The sequence below is a fragment of the Argiope bruennichi genome, chromosome 11 (genome assembly GCF_947563725.1).
Source record: "Argiope bruennichi chromosome 11, qqArgBrue1.1, whole genome shotgun sequence".
Classification (NCBI taxonomy): domain Eukaryota; kingdom Metazoa; phylum Arthropoda; class Arachnida; order Araneae; family Araneidae; genus Argiope; species Argiope bruennichi.
The window spans coordinates 97,568,665-97,593,407 of record NC_079161.1 but is presented as its reverse complement, the minus strand read 5'-3'; positions in this window follow the sequence as shown (position 1 = coordinate 97,593,407).

Here is a 24,743-nt window from a genome sequence, read left to right as displayed (position 1 = left end):
AGAGGGGGTAATATTGATGATTCATCTGATATTTAATATTCATCACTGTTTGGATGAAAATATAAAACGCTAATTTATTTATTTCTTTATTTACATTATTATATTCATATATACAAAAATGAATTCATAGATACATTACTTAAACTTTTTCAAGTATGAGGAAAAAGACATGTTGAAGTATGAAAAATAAGCAATGTTTAATTTAAAATAATATATATATATATATATATATATATATATATATATATATATATATATATATATATATATACATATATATAGTTTTTAAGCTAAATGGCCTATGCGATCATCTACCAAACATAAGTATTAATTTTATATTATTTGAAAGTAAATCTATTTATAATGAAATAAGAATAAAAATATGTTCATTTTCTCAAATATTAAATGCGATAAAACAAAAAAAATTCCGCATTAATATTTATAGATGAATTTCTGTGTGCAAGTTTGAGATTCGAACTCGCAACGTTAGGGTTCGTAGCCGCGTAACAAAGCCACTAGACAAAAGTGTACAGTCTTCTCCGGAAGTTGTTAACTGGCTCATAATTTTACCACCAACCCAGCCCTCCCACCAGTGAGTCGGTAGAGTTTTATCGCGCCAGTTATGTCGAGCGACGAACGTGATTATCGCGCCGGGCGTTATGGCGAGCGACGAACGTTGATATCGCACCAAGTGTTATTGCGGGCGACGGCGAGCGTGTGTGAGTGGTTGCTGCCGGTAGATGAAGCCACGACAGCTGAATGAAGGATGCGGTTGTTCAGAACCAGGGTCACCAATGTGCATGTTGAGGTTCGAACTCGCAACGTTAGGGTTCGTAGCCGCGCAACAAAGCCACTAGACAAAAGTGTACACTCTTCTCCGGAAGTTGTTAACTGGCTCATAATGTTACCACCACATCTGTTTCAAAAGCGACAATATATTAAAATCTAATATATTTCATAAGCAATATAACTACCTTCCTTGAGCATTTTGATTGAGTAATTTCATCGAGTACTTTCCTTTTTTCTTTGACATATGAAAGAAAAATTAGTAGACAAATTTTAAAAATTACAAAATTGTGTTTAGTAAAAATTTACGATAAAATTAAAATTAGTGGTAGAAAAAAGTTTCGAATAGAAAAATGATCTTCGATAATAATCCGCAATGCACTAAAACTTCATTTTTTTTTTTTTTTTTTTTTTTTTTTTTACATAGCTTATAGTCTAATCTAAAAAACAAAAAAAAATAATTATTTGTTTTAAAAAATTAATTTGTTTTTCGCTAAGGCGATTTATTATCATTAGAAAGTCTCTCTGAATTTATTGTAGTGAGAGTATTTAAATATTCTATTGTCACTTCAGTTAATTGGAATTATTTTTGAGAATAGATGACAATTTAAAAATATTAATTATTAAATGAGATGAAACAATTTGTGAATTTTTAAAAGCAGAAAACATGAATTCTTCTTTTTTAAAAAGGAGTGATCTAGCGAGAAATATATTCTCATTCGAAGCTATTTGGTCAGATTAAAAATCTAGTGGCGTTACAAATTAAATGAATCACGTTTGTTTTCCAGCGCAGCAATCAACTATTTTGAAAAATATTGCTTTGGACCATTTTTTTTTTTTTTTTTTCCAAAAGGTGAAAGATTAATTCTGCAGAATAAGGGATGAAAAGTGTCTTTTTCTGAATATCAAGCAATATAAAATTTTAAAATGCTGTTTTAATGCGTTTGCTTCCAAACTTTAAACTCGGATTGAAAGCAAAAATGTTTATTAAATTTGATGAATATTTGTCTTAAATTATTGTTACCTCATTAAAATGTATTTATTTTTTGTAATCAACACAATTAATTATTATAGGGTTCTTAATCATCAATTAAATATTTACAACTTTTAGAAAGAACTAAATTTTTTAAAAAGGAAAGCAAGTGTTAATTACCGAAGAGGAATTTTTAAACGTGCATGTTTGATATCGGTGGAATATTCTTTCTTTAAAACTTAATATTTTATATATTTACATGGTTTAAATTATTATTCGATAAATCAGTTGCAATTACTTTTTAAAATTGATTGTTAGGTTTTCTTTCTTAGTTTTACGGAATATTCTATTACGTAATAAATTTTAAGTATTTATGTCACGTCTTGTTTATTACTTTAAGACCTTTTTCTTTAAATACTGAAAGATATCCATTCTTATTGATAAATAATTATTATTTCGCAATTTGATGATTTAATAAAATAGGAAATTACTTTTGGAGATATCAATATTTACAGAATATATAATATTTTTCAACTAACACCTGTTTTTACATTGTGGTTGTTCTTTAATTTAAATTAATCAAACTGGAAATGTTTTAGGACTTGACCCAGAGAAACGTAAACAGTAATCTATAAGAGTTTTTTTTTTCTGGCATGTGCATTCATAGTTCAAACAAGTGCAGAAATTCTTCATAAAAAAAAGAAAATCATACACACAACATCTTATTCTTAATATAGGATAAATCCATGCATTCTTCACAACTTGTAACCAGTCAAGCGAAAAATAAAATTCCTTCATGGAAATATTAATTATAACCGAAGTTCTACCGAGGTTTAATTTATGCAATAAAATGTATTTATTGAATGAAGGAAAAGTTAAAAAAAGAAATATTATTCAAAAAAAGAAATTATAATTTAATGCGCATAAATTCTTTAAGAGAAAATTCTGGAATCATTTAAGCAGGCGAAAAAACAATTTATAAAGCAACTATCCGGTAAGATCCACTTAACGAGCAGTGAACATGGCTTTTTTACATATATTGTTTTAATAATGAAACTACCAACTGTTATGAATAAATTTTTAAAAAGATGCATTTTAACTATGAGTTCATTTTCACTGTTAGCTTTAAATCTAATTTTGCTGGCAAATTAAAGTTTTTAGTCATGATCTCTGCATCCTTCGATATTGGCGATATAAATAACAATCCTCTATCCCATGTTTGAATGGATTAATAAAAGTTTTGTTTATCCTTCTGAAATGTTCATAAATGTCCAATAATTTCTGTCTCGCTTGCTATTTATTGAGTTCTTCATCAATGTTTTTACAACTCCTTCCTCTATTGCGTCACTTTTTCTTATCCAATCACAGTTATACATTCCCCTAACTGCTAGGAGGTGGGAGTCATTTGGAACTGCTGTTGGTATTTCAGAGTGATTATGGAAATCACCCCCACGCAAAGTGTCATGAAGGTATCGGAAAAATTTGATTATTTATAAATTTTAAATAAAATAACCGACAGATTTCTTCCATTGTTTATAACTAAATACATTAAATATTTTTTGCAATTTGTTCATGTTTCCAAATTCTTAGTTCTTTTTAGAACGGACACCTTGAAATTATGGTAACGATCGTGTTTTAAAATTCAGCACATTCCCTTTCAATGGTGCCTTCTGTTCATTAACGGTCACATGTTTTAAACCATGAGCTGTATTCTTAAAATTTTACCAAAAAAATAAAAAAGAAATATTTTGCAGTTAAGCCTTATCGCTCAGTTACCTTTGAGACTTCTGGATATTTTGTTCGACAAGATTCATTTGGATCATCTTTCTTTAGAGTGTGTTCCAATTTTAGCAAGCCAATTTTAAACTGAAATTTCATTAAATTACTGTAAATATAATCCATTGGTATTCGTGTTTAACAAGCAACTAAACAAAACGATGTTTTTCTTTGTATACTACAGACGTCCATCGCATTTTCTTCCATATCTCCACAATCCGATGATTAGGTGTTTGCAGTTTCACCGCGTTTTCGCGTTTCTATCACAATTTTAATGCTAACTTTCATTCTTTAAAGCTAAAACTGGACAAGGCTCGTATTTCTTAGCCGATAAATCTAGAATAAGAATAAAAGTTAGTTCTTTAATAACCAAAATGGTACGGAAGCACTTTTTTTTTTATCCCAGCTTGTTTTTTTTTCTTCTTTTGTTTTCCACAACCCTCCCCCTCCCCTTTCTTCTGAAAAAAAAATCTATGCATTTCAGTTCGCAGCTTCACTACATAGAATTTGAAAGAATGCGATTAAGTTGCATCATAATTAACATAAATACAGAAGAAATACAGCATCCCATTACGTGTGTTATACGTGTTATACAGATTACGTGTGTTATAGAATTAATAAATTTTTAGAATTTGTCACAAAAATAAACGATGTCTTTTTAAAAGTGAGTTTAAAAATGATAGTATTTTACAAATAAATTGTTTATCACAACGCCGATAAAAAATATGAACAAAAATACCCTAAACACAATTCATGAAGTTAGGAAGGTCATGCGCATAATGCAAAACATAAATAAAATATAGAACTCATTATACAATATAATAGATGTGCTTTCATATTTGAATGCATTCACAGAGAAATATATCTATAATTATTTAAGTGTCCAGTAAAGATTATCTATGCACGTGAATGTAGTATATAACCATTTAAAAATGTATCATATTTCTTCCTTTTTTTGTCGTCAATTCTTCAATTTAAAAAGTGAAATAAAATTTATCCGACTATAAAATACCAGTTACTAGTTTAAAAATTCACACAAAAAAAACAATTTCAAAAAATATGAGGATTGCTGACATTTAGAAAAAAAATGAAAATGCAATCAGTACAAATAATAATTATGAAATAAATTCTATACTAATTTCAAAGAATTAAAGAAAATCTTAGCTGTGACCGCATGACAGTAGAATGCACTTATTGAATTTACATTAACACTAAATTTGAAGTTTTCTTTTTCTAAAGCTTGTTTACTTAATATTTTACATCTCATTTTCATTCAAAATGTATTTACTTTCATTGAGCATTTGCTATTATTGCTTTCACCCCACATTCAAAATTTTACTCATTTCAAATACATTTCTTCGGAAAATAACTTGTTTTTCGAATTTATTTTTTTCTATAAAATTAACGGTGAATTGTCATTTATTTTATATAGAAAATTTATTACTTTTCTTTGTGATGGAAATATTTACTAAATCCTTGAAAATATCCTTGAAGTTCTATAAAGAATGTTTTTTCCTTAAGCAGAAGAATTAGATATGACATAATGTCTAGAAATTTCTTTATTAAAGGAAACCACTAAGACGTGAGGAACAAAAATTCTTTTTTTTTTTTTTTTTTACTAAAAATTTCAGTTTTGGAAAGAAAATTTATTATGTATTTTGCTTCATTGAAATAATCAGACAATTTCATTGTAGAAATGCAGTTTTACAAAAGTTATTTCCTCAATGCCCATGACATCATAAAGAAAGACATTGAAAGCTGCGCCAAATTTAAAGTTGTGTGAAATGAACAGAAAAAATATCAGTACAATCAGAAGAAAATAGCCCCAAGTCTTTTTTTATTTTCCGCAAACATTATTAAATAAAAAAATGTGTTTTGTCATTATCAGATGAAAAATAAAAATTAAAAATGGATTTAAGAAAAATGGATTTATTACTTGGAGAAATGGATTTAAACTTTTCTAGAGATGTCGAAACATATTTTAGAAAGAAAGACATTCTTGAGTTTCTTTTATATAAAATTTCAGAATACAAACATAAAATAAAACATTTAATATTGAGAAGTTACATTTATTTAAGAAATTTTTGGAAATAGAGCTTTATTAAATAAAAAGTATCAAAAAAAAAATTGTAGCGTTATTATCAGACAAAAAAAAAATAAAGGGAATTGAATGGAAGGGAAGTTTTCTAGAGATTCAGGGATCTTCTTAATTAGTTTCAAAGAAAAAATATAATTCTAATATTTTATATATAATTTCAGAAAACAAACATAAAAAAAACTCTTAATAATAAATAATTACATTTATTTAAGAAATATTTCAGAGGAAATCAGTAACGAATTAAGTTAGTTTATCAAAGTCGAAATTTACTTTATCATACTGAGTTTTGTATTCAACAACACATGAATACTGTTTTCAATTAGGAATTTTAAAGCCCTAAATTCTTTAATTATTTAAAGTTTCATTATATTATTATATTTTGAAAGTGTGTTTAATGTTTTAACTCTAAATAAAATTTATTGTGTTTATTATTGAAATTTTGATTTTGATTTTATATGTAGCATTTCAATTATCAATCCATACTAAAAAGAACTTTTTGAAATTTATTCGTTTCCTTTAAGAAAATAAAATAATTTCTTCATAGAATGGCTTTATTTCTTCATAGAAATAAAGCCATTTTATCTACATTTCATAATCATTGTTTCATCAGAAAAACCCGCTTTCTTTATATTAAATAATATATGGATTTCTGTTTTGATGGAAATACAGTTCTTATACACTTTTATACATTCTATTTCTTATAGATTATTGTTCTCGTTTATGTCTTGTTTGTAAAGTTTGAAACTTGAAATTTATGCAGTGTCAGAGAGAAATATTTTATAGAGTTTAATATTTTCTGATTTCAATAACTGATACATCAAAGTAATTAAATGATGATTAATTTCAAATTAAAGTACCTGGATTAGTAGCAGGAAATACCCAAAATGGCAACAACTTCAGAATTTTGAATAATGAAGTTGGAAAAGAGGGAGCAGAAAAATGAAAATAAAGAAGTCTATTTACTATCGCACCATTAAAAATAAGTTTAATTTTTTTTTTTTTGTAAAATATTTTTTACTAATTTTATTCTTTTTGTACAAAATGAATACATTGAAAGACTAATGACATTTATAAAGCGAGCATACCAAATAAAGTTAGTTCTATATACGAACTTGTGCATTCGTGTTGAAAACACAAGCAATCAGTAGTAAAATAAATTTTACAAATGAAAATGCGGAATGTTAAGAAAGATGATTTTGTAAATATAAGGATGACGACTGAGAAAATACTCGAAATTTAAAAGAGCTCTATCACTATGATTATTATTATGATTATTAAAATAAATAAATAAATGAGTGATATTTACTCATCACTCATTTATTTATTTATTTTTGAAAAAGCGACCATTTGCTGATGACGTGTTCCCGTTATATCTTCCATTCAGTCCAACATTATACTCGTCGAGTCAAATGGAATGATAATACAAATTACTTTAAATAAAACACTGTTAGAAAACACATATATATTGCTTTCATTCCTTCTCTCCTCTAAGTAAAGCCTAATTTATTTCAGATTTTACAATCTGTTCATTAAGTTTTTCTATACCTTTGGAAACATCTATTATAAGTATTTAATAATAACCTGATAATTAGCTATAAAATGATAAATTTATTAGCATTTGAACTAGAAATGGAAAGTTAATTTGTAATATAAATATAAGGCAATACTAAAAACATGCTGAATATAAAATATAAATAATGCAACCATAACATAATCCAAAAACCTTTAAAATATATTAGCATAATAATATACTGTAGAAATACTTATTTAAAAAAAGCAAACATAAAACTCATTTATTGAAAATCCAATTAATTTATAATAAATTATGAGTAATTAAGTAAGGATGTTCACAATGAAAGCAGCAGGAATTAATCCTTCCTCAATTTTAAAGAGTAAAAACAAGTATTTTCTAATATATTTAGTTTAACTCAGTTCTTTAAAAGTAATTAAACTAAACCATTATTGATAGCTTTAATGGATGTTGGTAATGTCTGCTTTTGGTCAATGTTTGCCAATATTTAAAGACAATTACTTTTCAACTTCCGTAAAATAATAATTTTCTTTTGGTTCGGAACAGCCCGTAACATGAGAGAGAGCTCAAATTTTTATTTAATACTTGTAAAACTGATAAAAGTTTTCAACAATTGTTTTTACTTTTTTTATTTGCTTCCACCAGAATTTTAATTATTGGATTTTAACTTTTAAAACTCATCAGTAAATAAGTTTTCAAAGCAATTAATATAGAAAAAAGAATCTCGTTTGTGAAATGATCTTTTTTACTTACTTAAAACAACAGGTAAAAACAGGGAAATATATCCATTATATTCATTCCTTAAATTTCTTAATAATGAAAATATTACCTTTTGATATAAGATGAGCAGTTTCTTAATTTAATATATTTTTTGCAAATTTTCATATTGATAATCTGAAATTGTTGATTGCCAATCTAATTCTTTTAAGTGCACGAGCGAAAACTTTGTTTTTAATCTGTATAAATATTGTTAAAAGAATAATATCTACTAATGTATTTAATTCACTGAAATCTAAAATATTTTTTACCTATTAAAAATATGAAACTCTTATAGAAATTGTAAATGTATGAGGCACTGAATGAAATGTTCTTCATACATAAAAGAAGACTACAACTGTACGTTGTAATATGTAAACTTCTGGAGGAAGGATAGGGGACACAGGAAAGAATATTGTGCCGATATCCTGTTCACAACGCCATCTATTTCGCATAATATAAGGACGCACCTACCTCATGAAAACCACGTGACCCCAACGGGGCAATGGCAAATGGTGTTATCATTAGGACAATTATTTGCCATTTTCCAATTGTAGTCACATGATTTTCCTGAGGCAAGTGCGTCTTTATATTGGGTGAAATAGACGGTCTTGTGTGAACCTTGCTTAACATCCTAATAACTTTCTATTGAAATTTTATATATTGTTTACTATGCGCACAAAATCTGAGGAGGAATTTCCTCTTATTCATAACTCTTAAGATGTGGAATAAGGTATTGGTGTTTCTTGCAAATTGCATATGCATATTTATCCTAACCTTATATAATTAATTTTCTTTCAAACATTGATTATAGAATCTTCAAATGAATATACAAAACTTATGTCGAAGAACAGAATAAACCATTTGTTTTCATTGTTATTATAGAATTTATATTTAGAATTCTGGAAATGAATTAAATGTTTTATGATGGTTTTTATTCTGTTTCAAGCTGAGAGGACTTTGATGCCTCATATAATAAAAGTAGTTTTTATAGATGCTGTTTTATTAAAGCTAAAAAATGGATAACTTTATTTTAATCTTTTCCGCTTTTTAGTCTTTAATTTATATTTCATGATTATAAATATTAAAGAATCTTGTAATCGTTATTTTTAGAATCTTAATCAAGAGGCAATACTTGTATGGCATTGAAATTTAACAGGATTGATAAATAACCTAATAATAAAATTCGAAAAACATTTAAATAATATATTACTATTGAGAGTAAACAAGTATTCAAAATTTCAAAATCCATTTAGTCAGGACCTTGGAGAAAATTTCATTTTTACAAAGTTGGGAATAAATGAAGAGAAATAAGAAAAGACTCTGTAATAAAACAATAGTATTCGACTTAATGCTTCTATCTCAAACTAGAGTAAATGATTTAACTATGGTTCAACTTAAACAGGTGATAAATGATTTTGTAAATTGCTTCACATTCATAATTTCAATTCAGATACAAATTAGTTTTGTCAATACAAAATTAATTCAAAATATTTTGGAAAAGAGAATTCATTATTTACATAATTTGAATACTATTTGTGCTTTATTTATTGTAATTTTGTCGCCATGGAGGGAAATTTTACTTTTGATGCCGATTTTTAGATCATTAAATTATTTTCAAATATTCTTCAATCAGCTTCAAAAGACTAAAATCCTAACTGCACTTTAACTTTTAGACGAAACTTATATTAACTAAACTACACAGAATGTACTCATATATGAATTCATTTAGTTTGAGAGAGTACAAATAATGTTGTCATGACAACGGACACTAAAATATAAACATGCATTGATGGTATATGTTTATTAAATTCCTCCTATATTACTAATGAACAGAAAGAAGATAAAAAAAAAGAATATGAAACTGATTTCTTTTGAATTACTTGTGTTTGATATTATCAGTAAAGTATCAGTCTCACAAGCTTACAAGAATCAATGTTTCACCCTAACCAGAGGTGCCAGAAAAGTAAGAAAAAGTATCAACCCTAAATGAATCCTGACAATATGCATTAGGATTAGTTAAGACGGAAATTTCCTGTCATGTAACTTCTATTCAAGTTTATACGGCATTAGTCTTGTTTTCTTTGCAGTCATAAATACAGTACATATACCTCGGAGATTTGCTTGGAAACAGAATTTAGCCTTCTTCTTATAGTAGGATAACTTTACTTGCATCGTAAATTTTGCTATTATGATTCCACCTTTTTAGGACACTCTTTTTCTTCTCGTGTAACATTTCTTTTTTTATGATTTTTTTTTCGCATGTTATTTACGACATTCCCTAGCGTTCAATTAATTCAATAAAACAGAATATTCCAAAGTTAGTCCCAAATATTTTGTTGCCTTTTCTCTGAATACAGTACATCAGAGTTTTTATGAATGTCGTATAAACTTACAACTGGTTCAAAATAAATTCATACTGCGTTTCAGAAAATTTTATTATTTGATTATTTGGCTGCAAATCTTATCTGTTGTTAGCAGTATAAAGACAAAATCTCTTTCCTTTTTAATCAATAATTCTAGAAATAGGAAAAAGGTGAAGAATTTTGATTAAAATTATATTTTTATAGCATTGCATTTGAAACAATTACATTTTCACCCATTTTATTTGTTTATAAAAAATATTACACAAAAACTCCTTTGTATTTTATTATTAATAAAATTATTTTTGAATAAGGATTCCAGATACTGGGCGAAAGCATGCAAACTATTTTGATTCTAATAAATAATTTTTTATCGTTTTGCATTCCATCTATTAAGGAGTTTTATTATTCCATTTTAATATGAGTTTGATCTCATAAAATTCTTTGGAAAACGTTGATGTTAAACTTTTAAAATTTCTTCTATTTTCGCTTTATATTCGAAGCATCAAATATCTAAATATAAACCAATGATTTAGCGGTATTTTTAAGTTCTTATACACTAAGTAGTTACGAGATTTAAATAAATGCTATTATTGACGAAATGGAAAACTAAATATCAGCTTGTTCACAAATTTCTTCTCAATTTTAAACACCTGCTTCCTTTACATTTTTGAAACCTTACTTACTTATTTATTCATTGGAATTTCAAGCTGAATGCGGCATCAAAAGAATTAATAAATGTTATTTTCGTTGGTAGAGTTTTAAATTACATTGCAAAATATTTTATTATAAATTCCTTATTTACTTATGGTTGAAAATAAAATGGGACAATAAAGAATTTACTAATACCATTGAATATTAGTAAACTCTTAATTATCCCATTTTATTATTTATCTTCAAAATAATTAATCAATTATTTATGAGTATCTTTAATATCGTGTAAATATTAAATAAATTGTAATTACGAGATCAAATATTTCACTTAGTTAAAAACTGTTAAAAATTTCATAAATATTAATTTTTTATAAAATTTTAAAAGTAAAGTCTTTCAAGTCAATAAGTGCAATCTTTCCAACCATTTTCTATTCTTGTAGATGCTATTAATTCTTCCTCTTGGAATCCTTAAATAATTCAAATTCTGAGGGATGGTTTTGTTTTTGTATTGATTTAAGAGTTTTCTGGAATGAAGGGATACAAATATCGATAATAATAAAAAAAAAACATTTAATGAAAATAGATAATAAATGTTTGAAATAAGTAAAATAATTAAGAAAACCTGTTGTATGGTGATAGAAACCCTCGAAATGCCTCAATTAAAAGAGATGCAGGATTTTAAGAGAACAAGAAAACCAGTTGACTTAATGATTCAAAAGTGAGAATTGTTGCGTTTTAAGAAGCAAAATGTCACAAAATATCTTACAAAACATTATAAAAATAAGACACCTGAACATTACAAGAAAACTCCGTAATGAACATCGGTTACATTGTGAGATTCAGTTTAAGAAATTATTTCAATGAAAGTAAATTAGGATGGGCATCTGCAGTTTTACAAGTACTGGGACGAATTTAAATTTGTGGAATAACATTTTACTTGGAAATGAAAAGTTTTCCTCCAAATTTTTGACAGAATGAAGAAGTTAAAAATATGAAGATTAAAGTTTTAAGAATTAAGTTAATATTTAAAAGAATTAAACATAGCAATGTTCTTAGAATAGTCTGAAGTTGAAATTAAATATTATTGTGCAGCAACATTAGAAGAGCTATCTTGCCTAAAAAGGAAAGAAAGGAAAAATTATATTTCTTTAGCTCAAGGATATCTGAAACATACATATTTGTCAAAAACTTGGATTAGAATTATTTGACGGTTGCAATATGTGTTGTATATTTTGTATACGCAAAAATAAAAACCTGAAATTTTATGCTAATATTTTTTTTTTATCTCATAAATTGTATACAATCTAATATAAGGAATTAAGAAAGAATAACTTTTATTTAAAACAAAAACACTAGCAAATGTTGCAAAAATAATAGATTCTTCTCCTATTTTGATCCTTTTTTCTGCTTTTCTCAAAATATAAGAGGCAAGGTCCTATCTTTCAAAGAATTTATAAGGAATATATATCCATTAAATTTTTCATTCAAACAAATATTGAGAAATGGTACCATATCCTCATGCAATTTCAAATTTCCTTGAATTAAAATAATTATGAATTATTAAATAAGAACTCATCATAGAGTGTGATCGAACTAAATATAAGTTCAGGAAAATTATATTTCACACGAAAAATTGGTATGATGTTCGTAAAAATCCTTCAGAAATTTTTCAAAGAAATTACTTTATTCTTGCCTGTAAGTGAAGTATTTTAATTATTTCATATTTTTGCTTTATGAAAAGACCAAAGAAAATTTGTGGCCGAAGAAAAAAAATCTAATGAAATCTATCTCCCATCGTCCATTACTTTCCAACAGCTGAAACCAGAAGTTAATTGCAGTAATATTTTTCAAAATTTAAATTAATCCAAATATGAAAGTATCTTACTTTCATTTGGCTATAAAATAAATTTTCCATTAAATCTGCATAATTCAAAGCAATTTTAACCATAGTTTTACTAATGAAGCGTAAAACTTTTGACAGAAGATCAAGTAAATTAAAGAAATGTTTAAAAAAAACCTTAATGTCAAAATATAAAATAGAATTTAATAACATGTATAATTATGACCGAAAGCGTTTCCTTTCTTACGAATCAGGTGTTCACAATGGTTAATTAATTTTTGTTCTTCGAGTTATTATAAAACTCATTGCTGTAGAAAATTTATTGAAGTTTCTAAATCATTTTTACTTGAGAAATAAAATTATTACTTGAGAATAAAATTATTAAAATCCAATAAAAGGACATTTATTTTAATTCTAAATAAAGTATTCTGTTCTTTTTTAAAAGTAGCTTTTTCTATAAGGCTCTAAATCCTTATAAGGAAAAATGAATTTTTGCTGACATGATTTTTAAAGAAGAAAGAGTTTTAATCACAAAATAATGCATAACTTTATAACTTCCTTATCGGGAATTGTGGCGGGGGATGTATTTTTGATAAAGTATATATGTGTGCGTGCATGGGTGTGCGTGTGTACATATGTATATACATAATGATATTCTATAATTTAATTTAAATGTTAATTAATTTTCTAATTTTTATTTTAATTTAATTCATGTTAACTTAATCTTAATATGTTCTCTTATTTCTTAACCAATTTCCACTTTTTTATTTAATTACTTCTAACACTCGTTTAACAAAATTGCTGATTCCGTCATTCGCATTCCAAAAACAAAGGAATAAAAATCCTTAATACCTGCACATTTTTTTAAAAACATATACCTAAGATTCATTTACCTAAGCCGACAAACCCCCCGAGGGGGGTAACTCGTAATGAGGATGAGATGCTTCCGGCATGGTGTTGGATCTCGCCACCCTGGAGGGTGGTGAGGGATCTGACTCCTCCCATCGATGATGGGACGTACTTCCTTCGGGGAGGGTTGTACCATGGTCGGTGTTGGCACTTAGGACTCAACCACAATTCCCGCCAATGTTGCTGTTGCGGCAGTCCGGACATGCAGTTTTTTATGGTTTAATTCCGTGTGCCTTCGTGGCTGGTCGTAGAGTTAGATGGCTGACATACCTAAGCCGACGAACCCCCCGGGTGGAGCCTTGAAATGAGGATGAGAAGCTTCCGTCATGGTGGTTGGATCTCGCCACCCTGGAGGGTACACAAATAGGTGGGGGATCTTGCTCCTCCCATCGATAACGGGACATACTTCCTTCTTGGCCGGTGATGGCCCTTAGGACTCAACCACAGTTCCCGCCAGTGTTGCTGTGGCGGAGGTCCGGTCATTCAGTTTTATGGTTTAAATCCGTGTGCCTACGTGGCAAGTCGGAGAATCAGAAGTATGACTCACCTAAGCCGACACATGGCATAGAAATTCCTTTAGAGCTCATAGTAAAATCATTAAAGGGAAAAATTTCTACGTTTGCGCTGATATTGCAATGTTAAAAGATGTCAATTTGATCCTAGTTTTGCTTTCTTTCAAATTATGACTCCTGTGTTGCAATAAATCGAAATTAAAATCTCAAAAGTTTCCTTTTTTTCGGCCACGCATCTTCCTTTCTATGTATATATTATAGATATATATATAAAAACGAAGGGAAAAAAGCCATTTTCCCACAAATTAAACACAATAAAAGAAGTTTGACTTGAAAAAGACAAAATAAAAAAGTTAAGCTGAATTAACAACTTTTATAAACACACATTCACTAGCGTAATACAAAAAGAAAGGTCTTATTTTGATTTTAAAAATCTATTTTTCGATTTTCACTACAACGCTCTGTTATGTGCATTACAGTATCTCAGAATCAACTGTTATCCGATTCACTAGAGCTGTTGCCATTTGTATGGAAATCAGAATATGAAGCAATTCATTTATTATTTGAAAAATAAATTTTTAAAAATATTATTGTTGTAGAGTATTGTCACCATAAAATTTACCGATTTTCAGAAATAAAAAACATCAAAAGAAGAATGGAAATTTGATTATAAAATTCTGTCATGATGAAAATGAATAAGACAAAAAAAAGTGTATAAAAGTATAATAAAAAAACTGAAATTTCGTGTTATCATGTGAGAACGTAATTATTTTTTAAATCTTCATTTGTCTTAATTAATTTAAGTCCTTAAACAGTTTAAACCGGTTTGAAACAATCACGTAATTGTCAAATTAAACATGAATCGATGTTTAGAAAACGATGGGGTTTTTTCATCTGAAAATCGGCCGAACTCCAGAACTTTTTCTCTAAACCGGCTTTTATTTATTTATTTATTATTATTTTTTTAAATTTATTTATTTAGTTTTTTTGCGAAAATTTTATTTAAACTGGTTTGGGATGATCACGTGACTATTACATTGGCAGTTGTTCATTTTTAGAAAAGCTTTTTTTTTTCTTTTTTTTTTTTTCTGAAATTTATTTGAGCTCCAAAATTTTTTCTGCCAGCTAGAAAAATTGAAAATGAAAGTAATAAAAAAAAACTCGTACGTTATTGCTTATTTTATTTCATGGAATATTACAGCAGCGTTGCCACTTTCGCTAAACTAAAAAAAAAAGAAAAAAATGTAACAACGTTGCCATTGACTTATATTTTTGAATTAAAAATTAAATTTCTATTTTTAAATGATTTTTTAAAAATAATTTAGCCATACTTATCAGCAATTTAGCTCGCGTGAAAAAAAAAAAAAAATGGAAATCAAGCTGTGACTTTAGTTGGCGATAAATCGTCAAATGTGACAACTTTCTTCATTATTTTCTAATATTTTCTAACTAACCTAAAAGCGAAAAATTGATGCCTCAAAAGCGATAAATCGCCACTTTGTTGCCTACGCATTTTAAGGCTTCAAAAACCTCAAACTAAAACAACATCATGTTTTCACATGATAATATTTATAAATTTATCAAAATTCTAATTATATCTACAAATCTGATAAAAAATTTTTCCAATGCATGATTGAAGTAAACAGAATATTTTTAGATAGGCATCACTTCTTAATTTTAGAAGGAAAATGTCAGTCGGAAAAATTCAGATGTAATAAAAGCAAATCAAATTTAAACTTCTTACGATCATATAGTTTGGTAGAAATGGCATTCTTTTATTAAAATCCAAAATTTGGGCTCCTGGTAAAACTACTGTGAATTATTTACCACCAACTTACGTATCTTACATTTGTTATTTATCTCAATAAATAATTAAAAAATTTTGTTTTATAAATGCAAGGCATGTTTTTTAATTGAAATTTGAAATGCTCTTTTTAGAATGAAATCGAAAAGATCCAGTGCAGAAATGTGACCAAAACTAAAGTTTGAAACTTTTTTTCCGAATTCGTGACTTTATTGCTGGAAATAACACATTTGATACAAGACTTCTTACTAATGGACGGCACGTGACACGTTAGAATTTAGAACTGCTATTTTTTCTCCGAGATGGATTATAGTAACCATTAATCTTAAGGCTACAAATCCTTAATGGTGGAAATGTATTGAATTAAGTTTTTGAAAGTGCTTTACGACATTCACTTAAAAATATCGGACACTTATAAAACTTTATATCTATCTCAACAATAGAAGCAATTGGTTTTCAGTTATTGTCCTTCAACCAATCTAAACAAGACTTAAGTTTCATTTTTAATGAAATTTAAAGTATTAAGTACAATTTTTAGAATGTACTTAGAAATATTACGAAGAACGAGGAAAGTTTGAATGAATATCTCGTTTTAATTAATAAGATAGTTTATTTTTCGTTGATTTGAAAACCATATTTATATTTTGCAAGCACAACGTGTCTACATGAGCTTCGAAAATGATTAATATAGAAAACTGATTTTAGTCAGCCAACATTTGGAAAGTTAGAAAAGTAATGATGTTTAAATAACGTTTAATTTCCCTTTATTTATATTCAAATATGTATCTCCAATTTAAAATGCTTTGAAGGTTCTTGTAATTTGGTAAATGATTCAAATCTTTTCCGCTTACAATGATTGATGGAGGTTCATCATTAATGATGCAAATACATATTTTAGTTCTCAAACTTTTAAATAAAAACTTATAGTATAATAGCTCATAGAATATAATTTTGTGAGATTGTGTTTGTATCAGTTATTAATGTTTGGAAAAGCTGTCAGATTTTAAAATTTTTTGAAACAATGCAGGTTATGCAATGAACGCAAGGTTTCATGTTCAAATTCATTGTGAGTTCACAATTTCCCCGAGAAATATCCAAAGCATTCAATAATATCTTTAATTTCAACAAGCTAAATAAATCTTCAAAATATTAGATAGCTGAAAATTCTAAATATAGATATGGCACATATGGAGAAAGGCAGATTATTTCATCTTTAATTAGAGAAACATTTTTTTTGCCTTTCAAACGAAATTCTCATGGATCACTTATTAGTAATTTTATATTTTCAAATAAACCTTAAAATGAAATCATGTAAAATAAAGTATTTTCACGTCATTTCTTATTGCATTAAAGCTTTAACTACATGAATATCTTAAAAACCTGGAAATGAGTTTGCATTTCAATGGAAATCCTTAATATTTCATCAGACATTCATTGAAAATTGGAACATCACGTTATAATAATTAAATGACAGTTTGAGATTAAATTGATTAAATTACAATTGAGATTAAACAGTTTTTGAGATTAAATGACAGTTCTCTCCAATACAGCATATGAATGAAGGGATGTCAGTAACAAGTTACTATCTGTATATAATTTGCAAACGTTATACTTGGAATTTAAGATATATGAGGAAATTTATTTGTGAATGTATGATTTCTCTCTATAATATACAGAGAGAACAGTTTAAGGAAACTCCAAAAATTAATTCTTGTTAACATAGATAAAGATTTAAATAAAAACTATAAATTTAAAATATTTTTAAAAGGCAGGTAATAATCTTGCAGCTTCACACAGAGTTCTGAGGAGCCAAATGTGGAAAATTATACGCTTATTGGTTTATAAAAAAAGTCAAACAACAATTAATTCACCAGAAGACTATAAACGGAATAATGGCAATTTCTGTTTTATAATAGATAAAGCAATAAATAAAAATTAAACTTTCTATACATCATTCCATAAAGCCATAAAAGATTTGAATTACTTTGTAATTAACTTAAAAGAATAAACTAATCATCTGAAAAGTAAATGATTAGAGACTTTTATAAATTATTCGAAACAATTATAGCCTTTTGAGACTTTAAGGATTTATTGAATGACTCTTAATAAGCAGAAATATTTTATATGAAAAATAGGCAAGCATACTAAAGCAAATTTATGTTCACCGTTATTTGATAATTGAGGAAAACTGGCATAAAATTTCAAAAAAAAAAATGTTTCGATTACTAAGTACATTAATTGGTTACTTTATGACAAACATAACGGAATATTTGGTAGATACCAATTTTCATTAATCATGAAAATACTCCTTTTTAAATACAATTATTTATTTACATCTTTTCATAGGTTTTTCATTAAAATCGTGTTTTAGAAATTTTTTGAATACAAAATTCATGAAAAGAAGCCATGCTTATTCTTCCCCTGCGTGCTTCGAAATTTATATTAAAACTTTTTAATTTTGTACAACAAAAGTGACAATATTTTATTACATTTCGGGTAAGTAGCATATTTAATTTTACAAAAAAAAAAAAAAAAAAAAAAAAAAACAGTAAGAAAGTATACATTGTTTATCTATTAAGATATCTTTCTTATATTCACATAAGTAAGAGAAAAAGTTATTAAAGTCGTTGGCTTTTTATATTCATCATATTATGCAAAAGAAATATCGGTATATGTAAATTTACCGAGCATAATTTTTCATTTTATATATGAAGGAACCACATAGCATCCTAAGAATTATTAGAAGAAATTGCTAAATTCCTAAGAAACTGGGGGTTTAAAAACCAATTTTCATATCAAATAAAAAAAAATTAAGTTTCTTATAACATTAACAATAAAAATAGGCTGTATGCACTGATATATTTCAACTATAGAGAACATAGTATAATAAGATTAAATTAAGTACTTTAAAGCGAAGAAAAAATTAAATATGTGACTAATTTGTAGTAAAATTTGTTGAATTTTTATTGTTGGAAAATTGATTAATTTTCTTATAAATTTTCCGGTTTTTTTAATGTTTATTCAATAAATACATGAAAAAAAAGACTAAGAGGATCTATTCGCATTTCCTGTCCAGTTCAACTGAAAAGAAATTAATCCTATAGAAATGAACGGAATCGGTATACAAAATATTTTATTAATATTTTTGTTAGGAAATTTCGGCATTAAGGTTATAAATTCCAAATTATTTTGTCTCCCGTACTTTATTGAAAAATGATACAATGCATTTTGAACGTGCTATTATGCGTCATTAGTATGATAATCACTTCACGTGACATTAAACATTTAACTATTTAATGGGCATCGTATCTGACATTTATGTAACCTGGCAACTGTAGCTAATATACAAATTTCTAAAATTAATTTACTTTCCTTTTGTCGGACCCAATCTTTGGAGACTTTTTATTTGTCATCATTTCCACTGCAATACTCTAATATCAAACGGCTGAATTCCCTGCCGTTTTATAAAATATCATTGTAACAATTTTAAATTTTAATGCCTTGTGAAAAATGCATAAACATTTAGAGAAATCGCTTGAAAGTTTTGTTTATGTTGTCTCATATCTTTTTAATAACGCGGAATTGTAAATATGTTCTTTGAAATTTACTGTTATTATCATACCACTAGTTATTTATCAGCTTAATTATATGATTCTTGTAATTGGTTGATAGGGGAATGTAATAATTTTGTTTGTGTATTTCTGTTTCTTCTGCCAACTTATACCCTGGTCAAAGATGGCAGTCTCTTAAATGTTGACTTTTATTTTATTTTTAATTAACCCCTAATTAAGGATATCCTTGAAACTAAATAAGAATAAAAATCTTTCAAAAACTTAAATAATTAAGATTAATAGATTTTTGGTATGTAAATTATTTCGAATTTTTATTATTTTCCTATTTTAATTTAGATCACCTGGATAATGAAATATGATGACGCCATTGGTGAGAAAAACGGAAATCTGCCATAGCAGTTTATGCGAAAACAGTCTGGTGAAAAAATCTGTTATTCTGGGACATTTCTAAACAATCAAATGTGAGAAAATTTATAGAATTTTGAGAAGTAAGCTCTGTAACTCAGTTAACTATGGAAATTATTCGATCTAGTAATGTATGAAAATTCTCACATTTCTGGAATAACAAGTAATTCCACCTTATTTTTTTCAATATTAAATAATAAGATAATTAACTTCTCAAAATAATATTCAAAGTGTCTGGTGATTGGCTCTGCAATACCTGCAGATAGTTTTGCTCAAACGAAAAAATTCCAATAAAACTTTTATAATTACATTAATTTACATATTTACCAGAAAAGAACCATTAGAATCGATTTCAAAAAATGTTTAAATTCGAAAAACGGGATAATTAGAGTATGATATTAATTGAATATTAATTTTAAACAAATTGACATATTTTTAAAAGATAACCAAATTTGAAAAAAAAATACATTTAGGAAAAATGAAATCTTGAAATACAGATTTTTAAGCATAGCTAAATGTATAAATGTGATAAACAAATTTCACCATTTCTCTATTGAATGCTTAAAATATAGTATAATCTTTTTTCCATGTTATTAGTATCATTTATTAATGTAAATAAAAACATTGCAACACTATACCGTTTCATAATGAATACATTTAAAATAATGTATTTGTAAATGAATATCGTATTCCTTGAAGAGAAAATACAGTATTGTTATCACATATTATTAGCCATTTTAGCAGCTTCATTAGTAATTGTTTTTTTCACAAGTAACTAATTATCTACTTTCACCATTATCTCAATGTATCATAAAAGAACACCGAGGCAATTATCTCTTTTCTGCTCTTAAATAATGCTTTTACTAATGTTTCCTAAATATTCAAAGTAGAGCATATTAATGGAATGACTTACAATGCCACTGTGGTGAATAACAATTCTCTCAGAACGTTTCTACAAAAGAATAGAAAAATGAGGTACGGACTCATTAGACGGGCTTTCAGTTATTTGTTGAGTAGGAAATTGCCTCTTAGAGTATTATTAAATTAAATTACCATATTCTTGCTTACGATGTTATATTTAAGATAGCTTTACATTAAGTATCTTCAATTATATTAAGAAAGCTTTTTATTATCCTCTTATGTAATTGCAATAAGAGATTTTCTTGTAATGATTGAATGCATTTGTATATTTTTAATAATACGCGGGACAGAAACTGTATAAAATGTGAAGAATAATTTCAAAGAAACTTCTGGTTTATTGGCAATATGTATTTATGTAATTCAATAGTACATATATGTATTATGTTTCAGTTATGTAATATGCGTTGTGTTGAAGAATATAACTTATTTCACAAAAATAGGATTTTTTAAAAATATTTTATTTAAAACAAACTAACTTTTTTCAAAAATGAATCCCCCAAAGTGATAAAAGTTTTCATCCTTTGTGATAATGTATATAGTAGAAATGTGTTTTAAACCAGTCAATCAGAAACAAATAACCGTAAATGTAGACATACAAACTCTGCCACAGTGGAATCTTCAGCAATCCGGAAATGCATACAATGCATATAATTCAGGCTCCTCTTATAGTCCGGCGGTTTTCGGAAGAGGGGGGGGGGACGGAGAGAGAAAAGGGGAAGCCAAAACACTGCAAACAAATACTATGTAAAGATGAAAATGACAGAAACCTTATCATTGGTTTTTGCAGTATGTAAAGAATAGGACTATGGATTTTATTTTGTAATGTAATTTTATTTTTTATGTGTAATATTAATTTCTGTGTAATGTATATTTCGTATACAAATTAAAATACTAGTTTTGTATACATCGTAAACAAACAGTCAACATAAATTTTTTATTAAAGTAAAATTTTATGTATACATTTCAACCAATTTGATGCCTTTATTAAGCCATAATTTTTTTCGGATACCTGCCGAATCCTTGAGAGTCTACCGTACGATATGTCGGGGGAGAGAATAAGACGAAGAGGGGAGGGGTATGAAAAGTTTTCCGTCTAAACTTACTTAGCATTTGTTTTTAAAGAATGTATAAGGCGATTCCAAACCCATGCAATAAAATTTTAAAGTAGGTAGAGAGAAACAGGTCATCCATATAGTAAAATATGGAGTACCGAATGAAAAGGGCACCAACTTGAGACTGAAATAATACATCTCATAAAGACTACAAAGCAGTTAGTCTAAAGTAATGGTATAAACTAATGGGATGGACTAATAGGACAGATTTTGTGGATTGACACAGTATACTCTAATTTTTTGTATAGAATTACAAGAGTAAAGGAGATACGATGCGACACAAATACAAACAAAAAATGAAACTGGGAACAAAGAAAAATTTACTGAGAATTATCTAAAACATTGTCCCAAAATGCTTCTTTCCATCAATTCTTCCCTTTCCTATTTAAGATGTACGTACACACTAGAAGATTTTTTTAAAAAATTTTAACTTTAAAAATCCAGTTTTTTCACAGTAGGCCATTAATATATGTTTAAACTCATTTCAGTGAGAAAAAACCATATTACACTAATTATTAACTAATTAAATAATATTTAATGATCTAATTAGCATATTTTTTGAAACATGGTATCTTAACTTCTAATTTGTACATACACACATATCTAGTTGGAAATGATGCCTAATATTAGTCTTCATGTTGTCTGCCTCAATCAAGTTATACAAATATATATATTTTTTTAATAATTTTTTCATCAACGATGAATAGAAAAAGCGAGATTTTTTCTGTCATTTTAACTTTTAAATTGCTATTAAAAATTTATTTCTATAAATATAACTTTTATTTAAACACAAAACATCCACTATTTCATACAGATTATTTTGATATATAAATAATTGTATTTGGTTCATTTATTGAGTTATGATTGTTTGAATGAAGCAACATAGTTGAAAAATATCATTCTTCATAAAATGAGTTTAAAAAAAACCATAACCAGAGTTTTTAATGAAAGCACCTCAAGAAAAATAATTACAACTCGAGAAATATTTCGAATATTGACAACATCTTGGAATTGTTTGAAAGCTAAAGGATTAGAGAACATTATTAAGCAATAAAAAAATATGCGATATTTTGAGCGATTTTCGAAGTTACAAGTGTGTACGTACACCTTAACTCTTTTCGTAATTAAAATCAAGTTTTACTCTTTCATTATAAAAAAAGGAATTTCTAAAGTATTTTTAAAAAGATAAATTAGTAAAAACTGTATAAAGATATTCCAAAATCATGAAATAAAATGTTTAAGTGGTCACGGAGAAATAAATGTTTTTTCTAGTATAATATGGAGTACAAAACGAAAAGAGGAATTACTATAGGATTAAAGTGTATATCTCATAAATTTTGGAACACAATTAATATAAAAGAATAGACAAATAGAACAGACTTTTGAGTATACTATAAAAAAAAAAATTGTATAGAATTACATGAGTAAGAGTGACGCAATGAGACACAAATACAAACAAAAAATAGGGCTTGGCACAACAACAACAAAAATAATAATATTTACCAACGGCATCATCGAAAACATTATCCCAAAATTCTGCTCCAAAATAATTCTCCTCTTTCATTCTTCTCACTTTTTTTGGAATTAAAATTAAGTTTTACTGTTTCAGTGTCGTTTTAATAATAATACAAAAATTGAAGCATCTAAAGTATTTTTCAAAATATAACATAGTAAACACAGTATAATACAATAATGCTAAAGAATTACAATTTATTTTTCCAAGGTTGAATATTGTGATGTACATTCTGAATAGTTAATCCGTTCTGTGCTAATAAAAAACAAATAACCTCTCATGTAAATGTAGTCTGCTTTACATCTAAAGAATGATAGATCCTTTAATATCAAAACAACCATAATCCCCTGCCATTACCTTCCATTTAACGAATCTTATTCGTTTATCTAAAAATACGTTAAGCCAGGAAAAAAAAAACTAAATCATATGTAATGCAATCTTTACATTTTTGCATTATAATCTGCAGTAACAGTATAAAAAGAACTGGAAATAAATTTTTAAAAAATCCGCTAAATAAGCACGGCTTAAAATGGCTTTTTTCATAAAGATTCTCCCTCGACAGAGTACACAAACACATATTCATCTCACATTTTGTTTTGAATTCAACACTAAGCTCTAGATTTTTCTTATGAAAATTCAATATTTTGTTCCACGGGGTGACTTGAACAAATTAATTAAAATCATGTTTGCTTAGGAACGTATATGCGGAATTATTTCCACCTTCTTACAAGTGCTTAAAAAAATTGGATTTAATCATTGGATGGATTCATAAGGTTTATTTGCACAGGTGCAGTAAGCTGAATTTTATTAAAAAAAACCCTCTGATATAAAATAAAAATGCTTAATGTTTAAAAATTGAAATCTTGCAAAACATTTGATTTAACTAAGATGATAACATTACGTTTAATTATTTTATAAATCTGATTATGAAATATTTAAATAAATTTTAAAGCTTGAAAATGTAGATCATTTAACTAATGTTGTTCTTTAAACTAATGTGATAATACATATTAATTGCAAATAATATTCTAGCTGGAATATAAGAATTGTTCTTACGAAAAAATTACCTTGCACAGATGAGAAAAATATGTTTGAAAAATTTTTAAACTACAAAAAAAAAAGCAATGATAGAAACTCTCAGGTTGAAAGTAGATTGCAATATTTTTATATTAAATAAAGCCATCAATTATAACTTTTTGAAAGATTTTTTTTTGAAGA